The sequence below is a fragment of the Schistosoma haematobium genome, chromosome 3 (assembly GCF_000699445.3).
Source record: "Schistosoma haematobium chromosome 3, whole genome shotgun sequence".
In the NCBI taxonomy this organism is placed as follows: domain Eukaryota; kingdom Metazoa; phylum Platyhelminthes; class Trematoda; order Strigeidida; family Schistosomatidae; genus Schistosoma; species Schistosoma haematobium.
The window spans coordinates 40,836,494-40,854,119 of NC_067198.1; the positions used below are offsets into that span (position 1 = coordinate 40,836,494).

Sequence of the window (17,626 nt, forward strand, 5' to 3'; positions counted from 1 at the left end):
GAAATTTATAAAAGGATAATCATAATTAATTATTGATTTTTTTTGTTAAAAGAAATATATAAAACAGAGTGGAAACGATATCGATATTAAGGAACAATGGAATAGTTTGTATGTAATTCATTTTCATACATAATTCAAGCCCTAGACTGTTAAACAGTTAAAGTCACAATAGTACTTTGGCAGGAAGTGATGTCAACCTCTATCAAAGTGACAATCTTCAATACGAACGTCAACACAGTCAGTTGTATTGTATGGAGCTGAAACTTGCAGAACTACCACAAGCATCATCAAAAAGGTACAAGTATTTGTAAACAATTGTCCACGTAAGATACTCAACATGCATTGGTCGGATATCATCGGCAACAGCCTTCTGTGGGAGAGAACACACCAACTTCCAGTTGAGGATGAAATTAGGAAAAGACGTTGAGTGTGGATAGGACATACATTACAGAAAACATCAAACTGCATCACGAGACAAGCGCTAACATGGAATCATGAAGGGAAACGGAAAAGAGGAAGGCCAAATAACACATTACGTTGGGAAATAGAAGCAGATATGAAAAGGATGAATAGCAAATGGAAAGAGCTGGGAAGGAGTGTTTAGGACAGAGTTGGATGTAGAGTGCTGATGGGTGGCCCATGCTCATTGACGAGGAGTAATGCTTAAGTTTACATAATACTAAAATAAGCATACGATACTTATCATTGGTTTACCATTCTTCTTTTACCTATCTACTCAAATTCCATACACAACAATGAAAAAAAGTAGACAGAAATCTAGGCAAATTCAAAAAATACTAGAAAAACTATAATTCTGAACAAAAAACATGAAGAGGATAATTGCTACAACATAAAATTATTCATAGTCATGAAACAAAACTATGTTTGTATACATACTAATTGACCTACTGGATTGTTGCCTTTTATTTGACAGTAAAAGGTTGTGTATATTATTAAGTTCTTGATTGAGATCATGAACCGATTCATGTTAGATCACCATTGAAAACCTGTAAGCACTAGACGACCATTTCGTCCTATTGTGAGATTCCTCAGCAGTGCGCATTCACTAGTGACTAGCTTTGTGAGGGGGATTCTCGGAGTTCTAGTGAGAAGCCATGGCCAATGGAGCTAATCCGTATCGGGTAGATACAGATATCTACCTCAGTACAATGCAAAATGGTCGCACAATTTCGCAAATTGGTTGGGATTAGACATTAACACCGTTGGGTGGTCTAGACCTTAAGTGTTCGATAGCGAGGCCAAAGCCCCTGGGTTCGATTCCCACTAACGAGGTCGTGGATGTACACTTCAGAGTAGTCCCACAATAGGACAAAAAGGCCATCCAGTGATTCCAGGTTTTCCAATGGTTGTCTAACATCAATCAGTACATGATCTCAAACAAAAAAGCTTTTTATGTTATCTTTAAGAAAATTCAATTAGTAAATTATTAGTCATTATGAAACTGATAACATAACTGAAATAATAATGTAATTTATCATTCTGTTATAATAATATATTCATTATATCACTGATGACGTACTGATATAATCAGATATAAGTCAAAAAGTAAATTAATTAACTGCATTAACTGTAGCATGTCATTAATTAGTATTACTGATACATATACATATATATACATATATAAGTATAATTTGGTATTCTGTTCCTGTTATTCAGTACATAGAAAACAACAACTACTGTTGTTTTACATCAAAACAGATATACAATCTGAGCTAATTAATCATAGTAATAATAATAATAATAATAATAATGACTAGAACTAATGATAAATTAAATCACTTGGATGATAAGCCTTTAAAAAAAGAAGAAGAGCCTAGAATTTGTTTTCAGACGCCTTAAATTGAATGAAATCAGTAATCTTAACTAGTAGAACTTTATTCTAAACAAATGTAATGGGAAAATTTCCAAGATATTGATTATCAAATAATGATTCTATTCCCTTTTTGAACAAATGAAAAGGTCATTAATAATTAATAGGAAAAGAAATTAAAGAAGTAAACATATCAACACACATTCATCAGATAATAATAATAATAATAAGACTGAATGAAGGAAAATATCAGACTGTATTAATTTTGACATTGTGTTGATTTAATTTACTATGTTATAGAGTTCATACGATATGCCAAGTATATCTATAGAAGACCTCGAATTTTCTTGTATGTATACCGAATCAATCATGATTGACATTAATGTTAACTAAAATGGTATATATATATACATCTACATACATAACTTGATAATGGTTTCAACTTGTCTTATTTATTAAAGAAAAGATTGATAAATGAAATATGAATGTTTTCATTTTGACCATTTCTATAATTAAATAATGATAAAGGGAATCAACAGTAAACCTGACCAGTGAAGTTCAACCAGGTTTGTTATGAGATAGTAACTCACTGAAGACAATGGTGGATATGTCGCTCAATTTGGTGGATTAGTTGAAGTTAGACATTAACACTGTTGGATGTCGGGTCAGTGGTCTCGCGTGCGAAAGCAGTAGGTCCTGGGTTCGAATCTCGCAGGGGGCGAGGTCGTGGATGCGCACTTCTGAGGAGTCTCACAATGGGACGAAACGGACGTCCAGTGCTTCCAGGTTTTCCATGGTGGTCTCGTTTCAATTGACTCATGATCTTAACCATTGAAAGTAAACCTGTATGTTGAAATATTTCATTATATAATTTATATGAACTTTGAACAAAGCAGTGATTATGAGAAATCTTTTTTCAATTTATTGTTGTTTTCTTGAAGGATCTGTAGAAATGATTTTAATTCGACTGGCTAGTAGATGAAAATCTGGAGATCAGTGAACCATGGTATCGTCTAACACTGAAGTTTGGATCAAGTAACTTCAAGTTTCACTGTGTTTATGTTACGAATGATCAGATTAGCCAAAATTCAGTGGTCAGAATTTTCAATCCAAAATATTTGTTACATACTGCGACTAACCAATACTGTCTTACTACAGGCATTGTCAAAGTTTATGAATCAAACTTTTTAGATAGAATATTTGGAATCCACTTAAAAGTTAATGACTAATGAACAAATGACTATAGATTATCTGTGTGATTTATGGAGATTATATCAATTTGAAGGAAGTTTTCATCACAAACTAGACTCATTTTTTTAGTTTTTGTAGACACTATAGTAATTTCATAGTCGATATCATGAGTAAATTGAATCTAGACACAACAATGGAAAAGCTGGAAGCGTTATTGTGAGATAGTAACTCATTGAAGACAATGTTGAACCTGTGGCTCAATTTCGTGTATTGGTTGATGTTAGACATTAACACCATTGGATGTCAACCAGTTCAGTGAACAAGAGATTAAGCGTTCGCGTGCAAGACCGATGTATCCTGCCATGCGGGATATTGGATCCACACTGCTTAAGAGTCACACAATAGGACGAAACGGCCATCCAAAGCTTCCAGGTTTTCCATAGTGATCTAGCTTCACTTGACTCATTATCTCAACTATTGAAATTACATTTGAAATTGTCTAATTATTTATTATTATTATTTTAATACATAGATATTGGTACAAGGAGGCACCAAATATATATGCGCCACACAAATCTCATTCGATATGTGTGAGGACTGTGATACTACCCGGGTGCTCAAACCGAAGTAGGTGGTTTTCTCAGGGAGCCACTCCCCGAGCCTTCGACCTGAAGGTCTGATCCACAAGGCAGTGGAGCATCGTAAGGAGATGCAGTCCCATGGAAGCCGGTGACCAACAATTGGTTCATACGCCATTTGTTCCCGCAGGATACTGGATCTCGTATGCACCATTGGTTTGGAATCCGGTTAAAGTGCCGGACATTCGCTTTTCGTCCTCTCATTTTCGTAAACAACACCCCCGCCACGAGAAGGCAGTGAGTAGGACTTCCCTGTCAGAGGCTATATACGTATGGCCATGTAAGGGCATTTCGAGAGGGAGAGCGGACTCTCTCGACTCTCGGCCGTACCAGGGCATTTGGTATATATAACAAATTTCTTACATGATACTTTTCATAACCTATAAATAAATTCACTAATAAAATCTTTTCTGTTTAAATCTCCCTCAAATTTTAATTCAATATATGTAATTATTCAATTTGATTAATTGCGCTTATTTTAAAATCTATTATACATTGAGCATGTACAATCTTTTCATTAGACTAACTTGTCATTTCTTCATTTTTACTCTTCACAATAATGTTATCAAGTGAATTAGAATTATTGATTAAGTAAGTAATGATGAAAAGATAAGAAAACAAAATAAATTATCTAAATGAGAATGAATGAAGAAGATAATGTATGTGTTTATTGTTTGCAACATGATTGTGACGACAATGATAATGATGATGTTGACATTGATGATGATGATGATGATGATGATGATGATGATGATGATGATGATGATGATGATGATGATGATGATGATGATGATGATGATGATGATGATGATGATGATGACGATGGATGATGATGATGATGATGTTAATAACAACAATAATAATGATGACTATTTTCTTCATTTACTTAAATCAAGCTACTTACCAACTCAAATCATTCAACTTATAGTCCATATTACTCACAAGCATACACATGTACATATAGATTAAGTGTACACATATATATATATCTAATTTACATGCTATTCATTTGTTGATATTAATTGTTATGCTCTGATTTTTGTGTTATAGTAGACAAAATATAAATGTGTGGTTAGATAAATATACAAGGACATTGATGAATAAATGCATGGATGAATGAATGAATGAATACATGCAAATCAACTCACTCTTCTCACAGCATTATGAATACACATATTATTATGATTAACATATTCAGTGAATTCATTTAGATTATTTCACTAATTCATAAATAGAAATAGAATTAATGAAAACTGATAGTTAACAATGAAAAGAAAAAAAACGCTTATGTATATATACAAACGTGTGATAACTCAAATTATGATAGGTAGTTGAGTTTGTAAATGAATAGAGAACAGAGAGATAGAAGAGTAACAGAGAGAGCGAGCGAGAGAAAGAGAGAAATGGCGAAACAACAAAAATAATGGATTTCAATAAGACTAGAAACAAAAGCAATGATGCTAATCATTTCATGTAATAATAATACGCGTCTATTGAGTTCGATTGTTTTAGTTGTCTACTCATATAAATAACAACAGTGTGTATATGATCATATTTCAGACATTCTTTCATACTAGCTTCTCTAAACTGTTACTTGAAATGAATCTTTATTAAATAAAGACCAAGTATGTCTGCAAATAGTAATAATACTAAGTTGTACTAGTAGTACAAATGAAGACTAAAGAACCTGGTCATGTTTTTCACATGAAAGATATCACAGCCATAACATATTACTATGATGAATATGATATGTATCTATGATTTGTTAGCGTTACTTTTAAGTGGTACTAAGTAGGTAACAACCATTTTGAAGAAGAAAAAATAAAGATGTTCTTAGCTTGTGTTCTTTGTTTTTCTGAAGTGGAATCTATTCAATGTTTAAACAATTATTCAAGTACATACTTAAAAACATGGAATATTTAGGAGAAAAAAACATCATTCATCTTTATGAATGGAATAATTGGACTACTTAACAAAAGAAAGGCGTGACAATAGGGATAATTATTTATTATCACTATACTACAATGTGAACTAGTAACTGGATTTAATTAATGTATGGTTAAATGTTAATACAATAGGTCAGGTCATCAGGTCAATGATTAAATAGTATGACGAAACAAAAAAAAAGAATCCACAAATCTATTGTTTGGTAGTTGAGATGTAAACTAATGTTCTGGTTTATATTATTTAAAACAATTAAATCTCTTTGATAAAAATAAAAAAATTTCCCAGACGTAGACTTATTTAATTACTTACGCCTGTTACTCTTCGTGGAGGAGGATAGTCCACCCATCAGCAATCTAGATCCAACCGTGTCCTGGACACTCTTTTCCAACTCTAACAGAAAATATAAGATGGCTAACCACTATCATAGTTTAAAACATATCACTGTGATAAACAAAAGTCAGTCAAATCAATGTCTAACCGAAGGTTTATAACAAGTTCATAGTGCCGTTTATTGAAATATAAATAAAATCAGTGACCCTTATGTAAGTTCAAGTTTCTTAAAACATATAATATCCTAACTAATTGTTACATCTAACTACTATCATCATAATATTAGGAAATATACCACTTGACCTTTATAATCAAATAATCTGAGACATCTAAGTGTTATGTAATCATGACACAGTGTGGCAGAAGAATATAATATTTATAAAGAAGGGGTTGGATTATCGATTTTTTTCTTCCTTAAATCAATTTGTCCACATATTAGAATGATAATTAAATTAAAACTAATCATTAATCCTATGGATAAAGAAATATAGAAGGGACACTGGTAAGCATAGCCTCATTTTAAACATATCATTACAGTTTAATAGCTGAATTCATGAGTCAAATGAAGCTAGCCCATCATCATGGGAAGCTTGGAAGTATTGAATGGCCATTTTATCCTTATAATAGACTCCTCAACAATACCCATGATTATATAATTACAAGTTAATCTTAACTATATCCAATCATATGTGTCGTATTCCTCCTAACATTATTACTTTCAATTTCATTACGAACAATCAATATCGACTTAATTGTATGGATTAGAGATGAGAATTCGTTTTATTCTGTGACTCATGTTTGAATCTCAAAGAAGCATAGATTCGGTACAACTTGATGACTAAAGCCAACCAATACGAAACTTATATAGAGAGTTTCTTTCGGGCTGATTTCAACTAAATAACATCTAGCAGACAGGGTTTTTTTAAAGTGAACTGTTTCACATACTGATGTATTATCGTCATACTTTCAGTGTTAAAACTATAAATTATTTCATCTATAAGCGAGGTATTATTTGGATTCGATTATCTCTAGGTTCTTGGCTATGAGTAATTTAGTCTAACCCACTGACTGAGCCAAGTAGAAAACTATATACAGATTCGCAAATTGAGGCAAGTCGACGTTGTTTTAAGGAATTTTCCAGTGTCGAAAAAATTGCTGTTTCTAATCGAAATTTACATATTCACTACTCAATGTCAGTAACATTACAACGTGATCAACTAACATATACATAATCAATAAGTGGTTTTCCATTGAATATTAGGCGAGACTATAATTTATAGACGAACCGATCAGATTTAGGATAACAGATCTTGGATTTTGGCACGAAATTCATTCATCTATTTGGCCAAATAACATCTTGACATTTTAGCTGATGTCAGTTCATGATGAAAACCATAAATCTAAATCCTAACCCTTACCCATCAACTGTGAACCATTATCATTATTCTTTAAACTGCTTTATAACCTTCATTTAGCCCTATTATGTAAGTAGACCCTCTCAATATCATTTTGGCGTTGCTCAAAGGTCGTCCATAAATCATAGTCTCACCGAATATTATTATCCAATATAAGATAATAGGTCGAGTTTCTGTCAACAATCAACTTGCATTATTATTACTCAAGGTTTGAGTCATCATGTTAGTGATAATCACAACTAGATCATTGTACATTGAAATACATAATACTGGGAAAGAATCTCAATATGAATATAAACAATGAAATGTAACTACATCTAGCTGACAAGTTATAATTAAGACAAAACAAGCACTTTGTTTTCCATTGTTAATCACAATCTACATACTCTAAATAAGTAGCCCCCAAATGTCTTGGTACGGCCGAGAGTGGAGAAAGTCCGCTCTTCCTCTCCGAATGCTCCCATATGGCCACGTGCATACAACCACTGACAGGGAAGTCTTACACACTATCTTCTCGCGGCAGTAGTGTTGTTTAGCAAATTCAGGGGATAAAAAGCAAATGTCTGGTAATTTAACCGGCTTTGTGGACATGGAGAATCCATCTGGGGGAGTTGAAAAAACCTGATTGAAAACCAATGGTGTACATGGGCTACAGGAAGGAACAAATGGTGTATAAACCTATTGTTGGTGACCGGCTATCATAGGACCGCATCTCCTTACGTTGCCTTATGAATCAGACCTTTAGGTCAAAGGCTCTGAGTGTGGCCCTCACAGAAAATCACCTTTAGTTTGGGCACCCGGACAGTATCTCAGCCTGTCTATTTGGTGCCTCCTTTTATATATAAATAACTTTAAATAAGTTATCTTAGTTCAGTAAATCCATTTCCTTTATCAAATCTGTTTAACAATGATTAAAATCAATAGTCAAGACTACTTATATAAACATTTATTTGTTTTCCCCCTACTTTTCTCCCTCCCTCTCTCACTCTCCTCATAAATTTCCTGTTTATATCATTGTTATTGTTTTGTCGTTTCCAGATTCAAGAAGATGAAATAGTAAGTGAGATAAAAGAGAAGAAACACAAACAAACAATCGAATGTACCGAATGAATATAAAGGAAACTATATTAGATTCATGATATATAAACATTAATATATAATTTATAGTTTGTTTTTTTTTTTCAAAGAGAAAAGTATATAAATGTCAAATTTTTCAACACAATTTACAAGATAAATAAATATGGTCAACATGATATACTTAATGGGAGCAAATATATAACCAAATAATATAAGATGAATCATATATATATACAGATATACTTGTCATCCCTATTTCACTTTCCCAATAAGTACTTTTCTTTTCATGTTCTATTAATCTTTTATATTAAGAATATGCATACTTACTTACACTTGTACTTCTAACGGTATTTTTGCTCTAGTTGTTGTTGTTGTTGTTGTTGCGTGAACTAACAAAAGATAACATCTTAGTGGATATCATAAATCGTCAATGTGAAAATGGAAAATACTTTCCCAAAAATAAGGGGTGGTGGTGGATAAGATAATCTGTGATGATTACTTATTATTCTGTTCCTATTTTTGTTACTTACGTTTTATTCTTGTCCTGTGATTGGTTATTTCACAGTAAAAAATCACTTAGTCATTAAATATATTCAAACTTGAATCATTTGATGGCATATGCGAATTTTACTTTTCAAATATTAGATTACATAGATGGATAGTATCATTAGTTTTTACCAAAACAATATAGCTTATAGTACAGTATATGTATCTCTACTTACTTGCAGAGTTCCACTAATTTTTTTGGTAAAGAAATATGTATTTTCATGAATAAATATTTATTTTTACGGCCCTCAAATTCCCTGGAACGGCCGAGAGTAGGGAGTTCGCTTCCCCTTCTCCAAATGCTCTCACATGGCCACGCGTATATAGCCTCTGACAGGGAAGTCATACTCACTGCCTTCTCGCACCACGAGTGTTGTTTACGAAATTGAGAGGACGAAAAGCGAATGTCCGGTGCTTTAACTGGGTTGATGGACACGGAGAGCCTACCTAGGGCAGTTGGAAAACCTTGATTCCAAACCATTGATGTACATGGGATCCAGTATCCTGAGGGAACAAATAGCATATGAACCAGTCGTTAGTGACCAGCTCTCATGGGACTGAATCTCCTTACGTTGCTCCACTGCCTTGTGGATCAGACCTTCAGGTCGGAGGCTCCTAGTGTGGCCCCCAAAGAAAACCACCTATTTCGGTTTGGGTGCCCGGGCAGTGTCACAGCCCTCACATAAATCAAATGAGATTTGTGTGGCGCATATATATCTGGTGCCCCCTCGTATCAATATCTATGTGTTCAAATAATAAATAATAGTAATAGTAATTTATTTTCATGAGGTAGTAGAGATCAGTTCAATAACGGTTTCATTAGATGAGTAGTTAAAAACCAGGGACCAGTACTGGACGTTTGTTTCAGATATATTGTGCACATATACAAAGCTATACTCAATTTTTATCAGGACCTAGTATTATAATTCAGTAGTCTTAAATTAGAACGATACAGTTATCTATAAATCTCCTAGTTTTTATTAGTTCATTATGACAGCTGGCAGAAAAGTGGACAAATTTTCGCAAATCACTTAGTTATCATTATAATAAAATATTACATTTAAATTATGAATCGATGTAAGTTAGACAACTGTTAAAGACCTACAAGCACTGTACGGTTTTTCTTTCCTAGGATGGGACTCCTCGGAAGTGGATATCCACAGCTCTGCACGCGGTCATCTAATCCAGGACTTTGGTATCTAGTGAGAGCTCTTAACCTTTCAACCACTAAGTCAGCACCCAACGTTATTACCCTATTACTTCATCCTAATATTACGATATTAGAATTTATATACATCCAGTTACTAATTACTCGATTATCATTTTTAAAGGTGATATTTTAATGAAATTGATTAGCTAATAACTTTCACCACATGTACATATTCATACCGTCGCATATAATTAATATGCAAATGTTATTTATTAACTTCGACTTGATTAGAAACCTATAAAGTTTCCAGACATTTGTCCATAATTATGAATTCTGCTGTGCATACCATAGATTGTGTTATAATCCGTCAAATTTCAAGGAGGATATAATCGATCAATGTTACTTTCATTAACGCAACCAAAAAAAAAGTTTTTTACTACACTTTTGTACTCATAACAGTGTAGAAATTGGTGACAGGATAAAAAGAAACCTAATTGACTGCCTATAGGGTTTAATATTATAATGCTATCAGTGACTTGCCAGATGGATATACTTGTATTCGTGTGGATATTCACATCAGGACTCGAACCTCGAACATTTCATTTTAAAATCTAACACATTGTCTACTCCACTATTGAATGCAAATAGTTATTAACTTTTTTCAACAAGCATAATATATATAACATTAAAAGTAAGGGTTTGAATTATCCCATTATTAATAATGAGGACGGAAATTTAATCACTCTTTGTTGGTCTATGTGCATTAAGTACAGATTCCCTTGATATATATTAAATATTCACAAGGTGACATTTTTCTAGTATAAACTTTACAGCTCTATGAATCCAGTGTTCATCTTGCTGTGCTAATGCGGTAATGGCAACTTGGATCGATACATATATGTGCCTGATCCTACGTAGTAGCTGACTGACTGAAACTTCACAGTATACTCCGAAATCAATCGTTTCATTGTCTTCAAATGGTTATACATATATTGTTCTCAATCACTATATTCAATCATTCTACTACTTATCTTTTTTTTTCTATCTGTTAAAAGGGCGTCTAATCGTTGCGTCTTCAAGTATGTTGAAGTGTGTCTGTGTGTATATATATATATATATGTGAATATTCTTGTGTGTAAATCTCATCAATTTAACTACACACAACAACAAAAAACGCTGAAACAGTGGAACAATTTGATAGATAGATATATACTCATATATCATTACATTTTGAGAAACCACCGAAAAAAAACATAATCACCTCTACACATAGTCACAATGACTATTGATCTATTGAAATAGACATTTATTGATTATTTGCCGTACTTGCAGAAACAAACAAAAAAGACATTGAAAGAAAAGAGTACTTGAAGCAAGAGAACAACAGAAAGAAGCCAAATAAATATTTCTTTTTGATTATATTGAATAAATAAATTCATTGTATACATTGTCATATGATGCATGCATATCAACTACTACTTATTACACAAGAGATTGAGTAGTATTAGTAGGAGGAGGAGGGAGGAGATAGAGAGAATGATAATTGGCAGAAAAGATATATATACATATAACGGAGGTGAATCAAAAAGAATCTATTAAAATTATCTCATGATGACTTGATATTTTAAGAATGAGTTTATTTCAACGAGTTAATTAAACATTTATTATGTGTATTCACTCTAATGTCACCAATATAAAAGATTTGTAGTGATGGTAAGAGGTTAATTGTCTATGACAAATATAAAAAGCCTAACCATTATTGATTCACTTTAGAACAATGAAAGCAAATCAATTGTATGAATGTGATCGTGATGTATATATATATACATACATATGTATAACGTTGGGAAACACTATAAGATTTCAATATAATCTGTTCAAGAAACTTTATTTATTGTTCAAAATTCTGGATATATCAGTCTTATTGTTACTTGTAGCAAAAAGGCTTGTTCATATAGTTAAGAATATGAACATGTATAAATTGAGAAACCAGTTTCGTACATCTTAACATGAAACAAGGTGACGAAGGTTGGTGAACTTTTGTAGGTTTTGTTATCAATCACTCAGTCATAGATAACACAGAATCTAATACATACGTTCATCAGTTCAAGTTATGACAGATCATTAATTTATTTTATTTTATTTCAACGCACAGATAATGGTACAAAGAAGCACCAAATATATATGCGCCACACAAATCTCATTCGATATGTGTAAGAGCTGTGATACTACCCGGGTGCCCAAACCGAAACAGGTGGTTTTCTCAGGGAGCCACTCCCCGAGCCTTCGACCTGAAGGTCTGATCCACAAGGCAGTGGAGCATCGTAAGGAGATGCAGTCCCATGGAAGCCGGTGACCAACAATTGGTTCATACGCCATTTGTTCCCGCAGGATACTGGATCTCATATGCACCATTGGTTTGGAATCCGGTTAAAGTGCCGGACATTCGCTTTTCGTCCTCTCATTTTCGTAAACAACAGTGATGCCACGAGAAGGCAATGAGTAGGACTTCCCTGTCAGAGGCTATATACGTATGGCCATGTAAGGGCATTTTGAGAGGGAGAGTGGACTCTCTCCACTCTCGGCCGTACCAGGGCATTAATAGTAGAAAAGATTAGTAATAGAAAGGAAAAAAATGTGTGAAATTTCGGGACTGGTGTTCTGACGAGAGACATGTCAGTCAGTCACAACGTAGAACTTGGTATGTATGTACATTGGCTCAAGTTACTAAACTCCATTATCCAGTGAAATATCCTATGCTGGTACTAACTACAATGTAGTGTTACGTAAATGATACGAAATTCATTTCCCTTTACTAATGAAATTGGAGTACATTGGTGATCAATGCGTTTCATCCTCGAATAAATCGTCTTCAACTTAATTTTACATGTAGTTAAGTACAAATAACATGTAGTTGACATTTACCGTCTTAGAGTTTCACCGTTGATCGGTGTAACAATATGAATATAATTGTTCAAAACCCCATGCACCTTGAATACAGACTCATATAAAAGGTTTTGAATTACATTGATTGTATAATAAAAAATGATGCTGTCAGTCTATACAAAATGAATTCAATCAAGTGAGATTCAAACTTGTGATCTACTAGTTGAGAAACTAAGTGTATGTATCATTTAGTAAGTCGTCAGTTATATTTGTACTAATGTATGCTTATTATTAAAAGTATCTGTTGTTTTCTAACTATTTATAAGATAATTAAAAGCTCGAAACATCAAAAGATAAATTAATACGGAGGCAACTAATGGTAAATATTGCAAAACATTTAAAATAACAACACACTTCTTCATCATGACAATTTGTAAGGTTTCTATAAAATTTTCCCCATTCTTCAACTTACAGCTATGTCAGTCAGCTCTTGAGAGCTGAGTGGTATGGGGGTGGTTAGCACTTCCCGGTCGCCCACACCGTGAAACAGTTCTAGAGATACCTCAGAACGTGACCACAGTGTCTAAGGGACAACTGCTTGACATCGGTCACACACGACTTTTTTGTGAGTAATATTCGTGTTAGCCCCGTACTTTTTGAGACCTTACCGCCGGAGACTGAAATCCGTGGGATAAGGCGAGGTGTGCAATTCTAGGGTCGACCTTTTCTAACCCCACCCTTCTTTTGTGAGAAGGCAGCATCTCTGTTATGCTATTTGTCTGAGGGAAACATCTTACTGCTGTCACACCTCTGTACAGTCAAAGGTACGACTTTGCCCTCGAACCTTGGTTTTGTTGCTTTTAGTCCTGCCGCTCTTCAACCAACCTGTCTGGCATGGTAGGACCTTGAGGAACGATTGTTCCAGCCAGTATAGCTCGATAGGTGACTCCGACCACCATGTCAAAGTGGCAGCAAGGTTTGGGCAATCAGTCACTTGTTACACATACATCATATCAAATATATTTTCACATTTATACTTCTCCTGTCTCTTCCTTACACTCGACTGAATTACACATTATAACTCTTCCACCGATTCATATTCACATGTGTTCGCGTTTGCATACTTTCCCTTATGTTGCAATCACCACATCGACAAATTCTCTTACAACTCTACACCAATGTTACAAAATGTTATTCCGATTAACGTTTTATACAATTATGAGGTATCCTTTGAAAATGTTTCAAATCAATAAAAATCTAGTCAAATACAATCTTGGAAATATAAATATCTACAAATTATAAGTATTATCTATTAGACAAGTGAACAATTACGATGATTCAATGACTTAATAAGTAACATACTAGAGTTCACCACGAAATATCCTATAAAGTACGAAAATCTCAGCATATATATTTATAGTGATGAGAAGTAGGGATATTCAACTGAAGAGTTACACACATAACGAAATATGTTTACTATAATCTACTATATTCTGCTACTAGTCACTATCTAAGAATTTGATCAGTTTTCTTTAGTTGTTTTTTTTTCATATAAATTATGTTACAGACATTAAAATTTTATGTTCTTCATAATTACGAATATATTCAAAGAATAGAATAACGAATATGAAAGAATGAAATTAGTGTGAGAATATATACAGGTGATAGACAATGTAGAAAAACATATGCAAAACTTAATATATCGACTTAAGATATTATCTCTTACAGATTTCATACCAAATAAATCAACATAGTGAAAAGAAAACAAAAAACAGTAAGAGTAGTGATATTCATGATAACTGTGAACTTAAGAAGTTAGAATCTCTAATACATAAATTTAACATTATAGGGTTATGGTGATTATTAAGTTTATGTTAGAGATCATGAACTGATTGATGTTAGACCACCATTGAAAACCTGAAAGCACTAGACAACTGTTTCGTTATATTGTGGGACTCCTCAGAATTGCTCATCCGAGATCCCGTCTCGGGAGATTCAAACCAAGGACCTATTAGTGTCGCGCGCGAACGTTCTAACCACTAAATCACTGAGCTAGCCAGCATCCAACGGTACTAATGTTTAACTTCAATTATTTCAGTTAATTTTATTTAAATACTGGTTCTATCTAAATGACAACTATTATCCATAATAAAAAAATCAAATCATTAAGAATAACAAGGTTACTTCAATTAGACAAGACAATAGATGAAGAATGAAAATTGATTACTATTTCATCGATTTACCACAATCCATATATGTGTTTCTATGTGTACATCAATATTGAACTAATCAACGGTGTAAGAGAGAGTAGAAGTATATTTTGTCTATAATTTATGTGAAGTAAAAAAAACGATAGTGTACATGTATGTGTAGTGACAGATAATAAGATAATACTATTTATCCTGAATAGTAAATTCATATACATTTTGTCATTTAGAACTAAATCAGATAATTCTTAATAGTAGTTAATTTCAATTAATGTATTTGCCTAAATGACAATAGTATTTTTGAATAACTCTTCATGAATTAGTATGTCAATCTTCTAAAACAAAAAGAGATAATTAACCAATAAAAGATTCACGTCTATTTCAAAAACAAAATGTGAAAGATGATTGTGGAGAAGATTTGTAGTTCAAATGGATGATTTTTATGAAGTTTTGTTCTTTGAACTGGATGGTTTAGTCACGGAGTTTTTATTGTTCTTCTGAATGACATCATCAGCATAAACTTCGGGGAAATGATTGTATTATACAATCACAATTAAATATTACACTATGTAAATTGTACTTTCCAGGCAATGAATTATGTGTGCTTAACTTAAGATTATATAATTAACATGTGGGTACCTTTATATTGCATATGATTATGCCATAATTATATTTTAATAGTGAGGATTGAAGATCTTTGTTACTTGTTTATTGTTGATGGGATCATAGACAAATGGAGAGTAATGGGAGATAAGTCGTTACGGTAATTCACTTTCAAAATACTGGGCCTGTGGTATGAAGTGTAGATTAGGCGGCTTTGTAGCCCACACACGAACTTGTGACTCATATACGAATAAGCATGAAATTATTTGTTCAATTAAGTCCAGATTATTTTTAAAAAACAACAGAATTTATGGTATCAATTGTTAAATAAGTGAAAGGAATAATTGTAAATACTGTCAACAGAATGCTCAACTGTCTCAGTTACCATAGTGAAAAAAAAGTTAAATTAATAAACCCAACTGAATGATATTAAAGTAAACTGAGGGAATAAGTTATATCAACCTTGACAACGAAATAACTTATATGATTTTAACTATTTCATTCTTTGTTACTTTAATTTATTCTGATTATTACACTTACAATATCAACTGATGTAAAATTTATTAAGGTTTACATTGTATACTTAACATTCTGATATCAACAATTTTATTTTCTAAACGATTTTACTTTCATGTACTGTATTTTTAAAGTATTTGTCTTGGGTGTTATTTCAGAGCATCAATTTGGACCTGATAAATCTTTATGGATAGGAATATTCGGCGAGTAGACACTCTCAAGGTCATTTTAGCGTCGCTCAAAGGTCGTCCATGAATTATAGCCCCACCGATTATTCTTCTGTCATATATATATATATATATATATATATATATATATAATGATGGAACACAAAACAGACTATTCAGTCACCTAACATCAACATTGAAAATAATAAGGTTCTCATTTTAAAAAGTTCCCATCTAAATAAACAAGTTACGCTACGAAAATGTCATTCCTAGTCAATATAAACATTTGTTCTCATCAAAAGTATATAAAATTTGTTGTATTAATATTACTTCATTAATTAACAAACCAAATACTTACCGGATATTATAATTTGTTCTTTAATATTTCCCATGTATTATTAGATAATAGACAGTTTACATTTCAATCTGTCCGCAAGTTTTCAGTAATATATATAAGTATATATAATATTTGATGTATAATAGATTAAAATCCACTACGAATTCAGTCTTCTTCTATAAGGAAAATTTGTTAATTATCAAACACTTTGATGAAAAGAAAACCTCAGATGGTCAAATCCACAAAAATCTCCTTATTACATGTAATCATGCTTTTATGTTTCTTTAAATTCAAGTGATGGCAACTAATTCCATTGTATCTTTAATTTGATTGGTTGAAATTATCATTGGTTGATAATTAGGCTAATATGATTGGTTGATAAATTTTATGCTTTAGATTGTAAAATATTGGTCATACGACTCAAAATTGTAATATCTATGATATAACATAGCAATATACATGTTTATGTTAGATAAATAATGAAAATTAGCATGAGACAAGTTAGAATTAATGTGACATGTGTCAATCCAATCCGAACCAATCAATTCGAATTCAGGATAGTAATGTTTCAATAGTTGAAATCATGAGTTAAATAAAGCTAGATCATCATTGGAAAACCTGGAAGCATTGGATGACCATTTCATCCTATTGTGGGACTCCTAAGCAGTGCGCATTCATGATCCCGTCCACCGCGAAATTCTAACCCAGGACCTATCAGTCTCGCTCACAAGCACTTAACCATTAGACCAGCGAGCTGGCAATCGTCCAATGATGTTAATGTGTAA

The 17,626-nt window shown here is 32.8% G+C and overlaps 1 protein-coding gene across 1 annotated transcript in view; it reads right to left on the reverse strand.

Annotated features, from left to right (window-relative positions):
• Positions 1-17,172, reverse strand: part of AMIGO3 (Adhesion molecule with Ig-like domain 3) — a 68,625-nt gene extending 51,453 nt beyond the window's left edge. The window contains exon 1 of the mRNA XM_012939406.2: positions 16,863-17,172. The gene's annotated coding sequence lies outside the window, so the exon portion shown is untranslated. The remainder of the gene's footprint in view (positions 1-16,862) is intronic.
• Between the last annotated feature and the right edge of the window lie 454 nt (positions 17,173-17,626).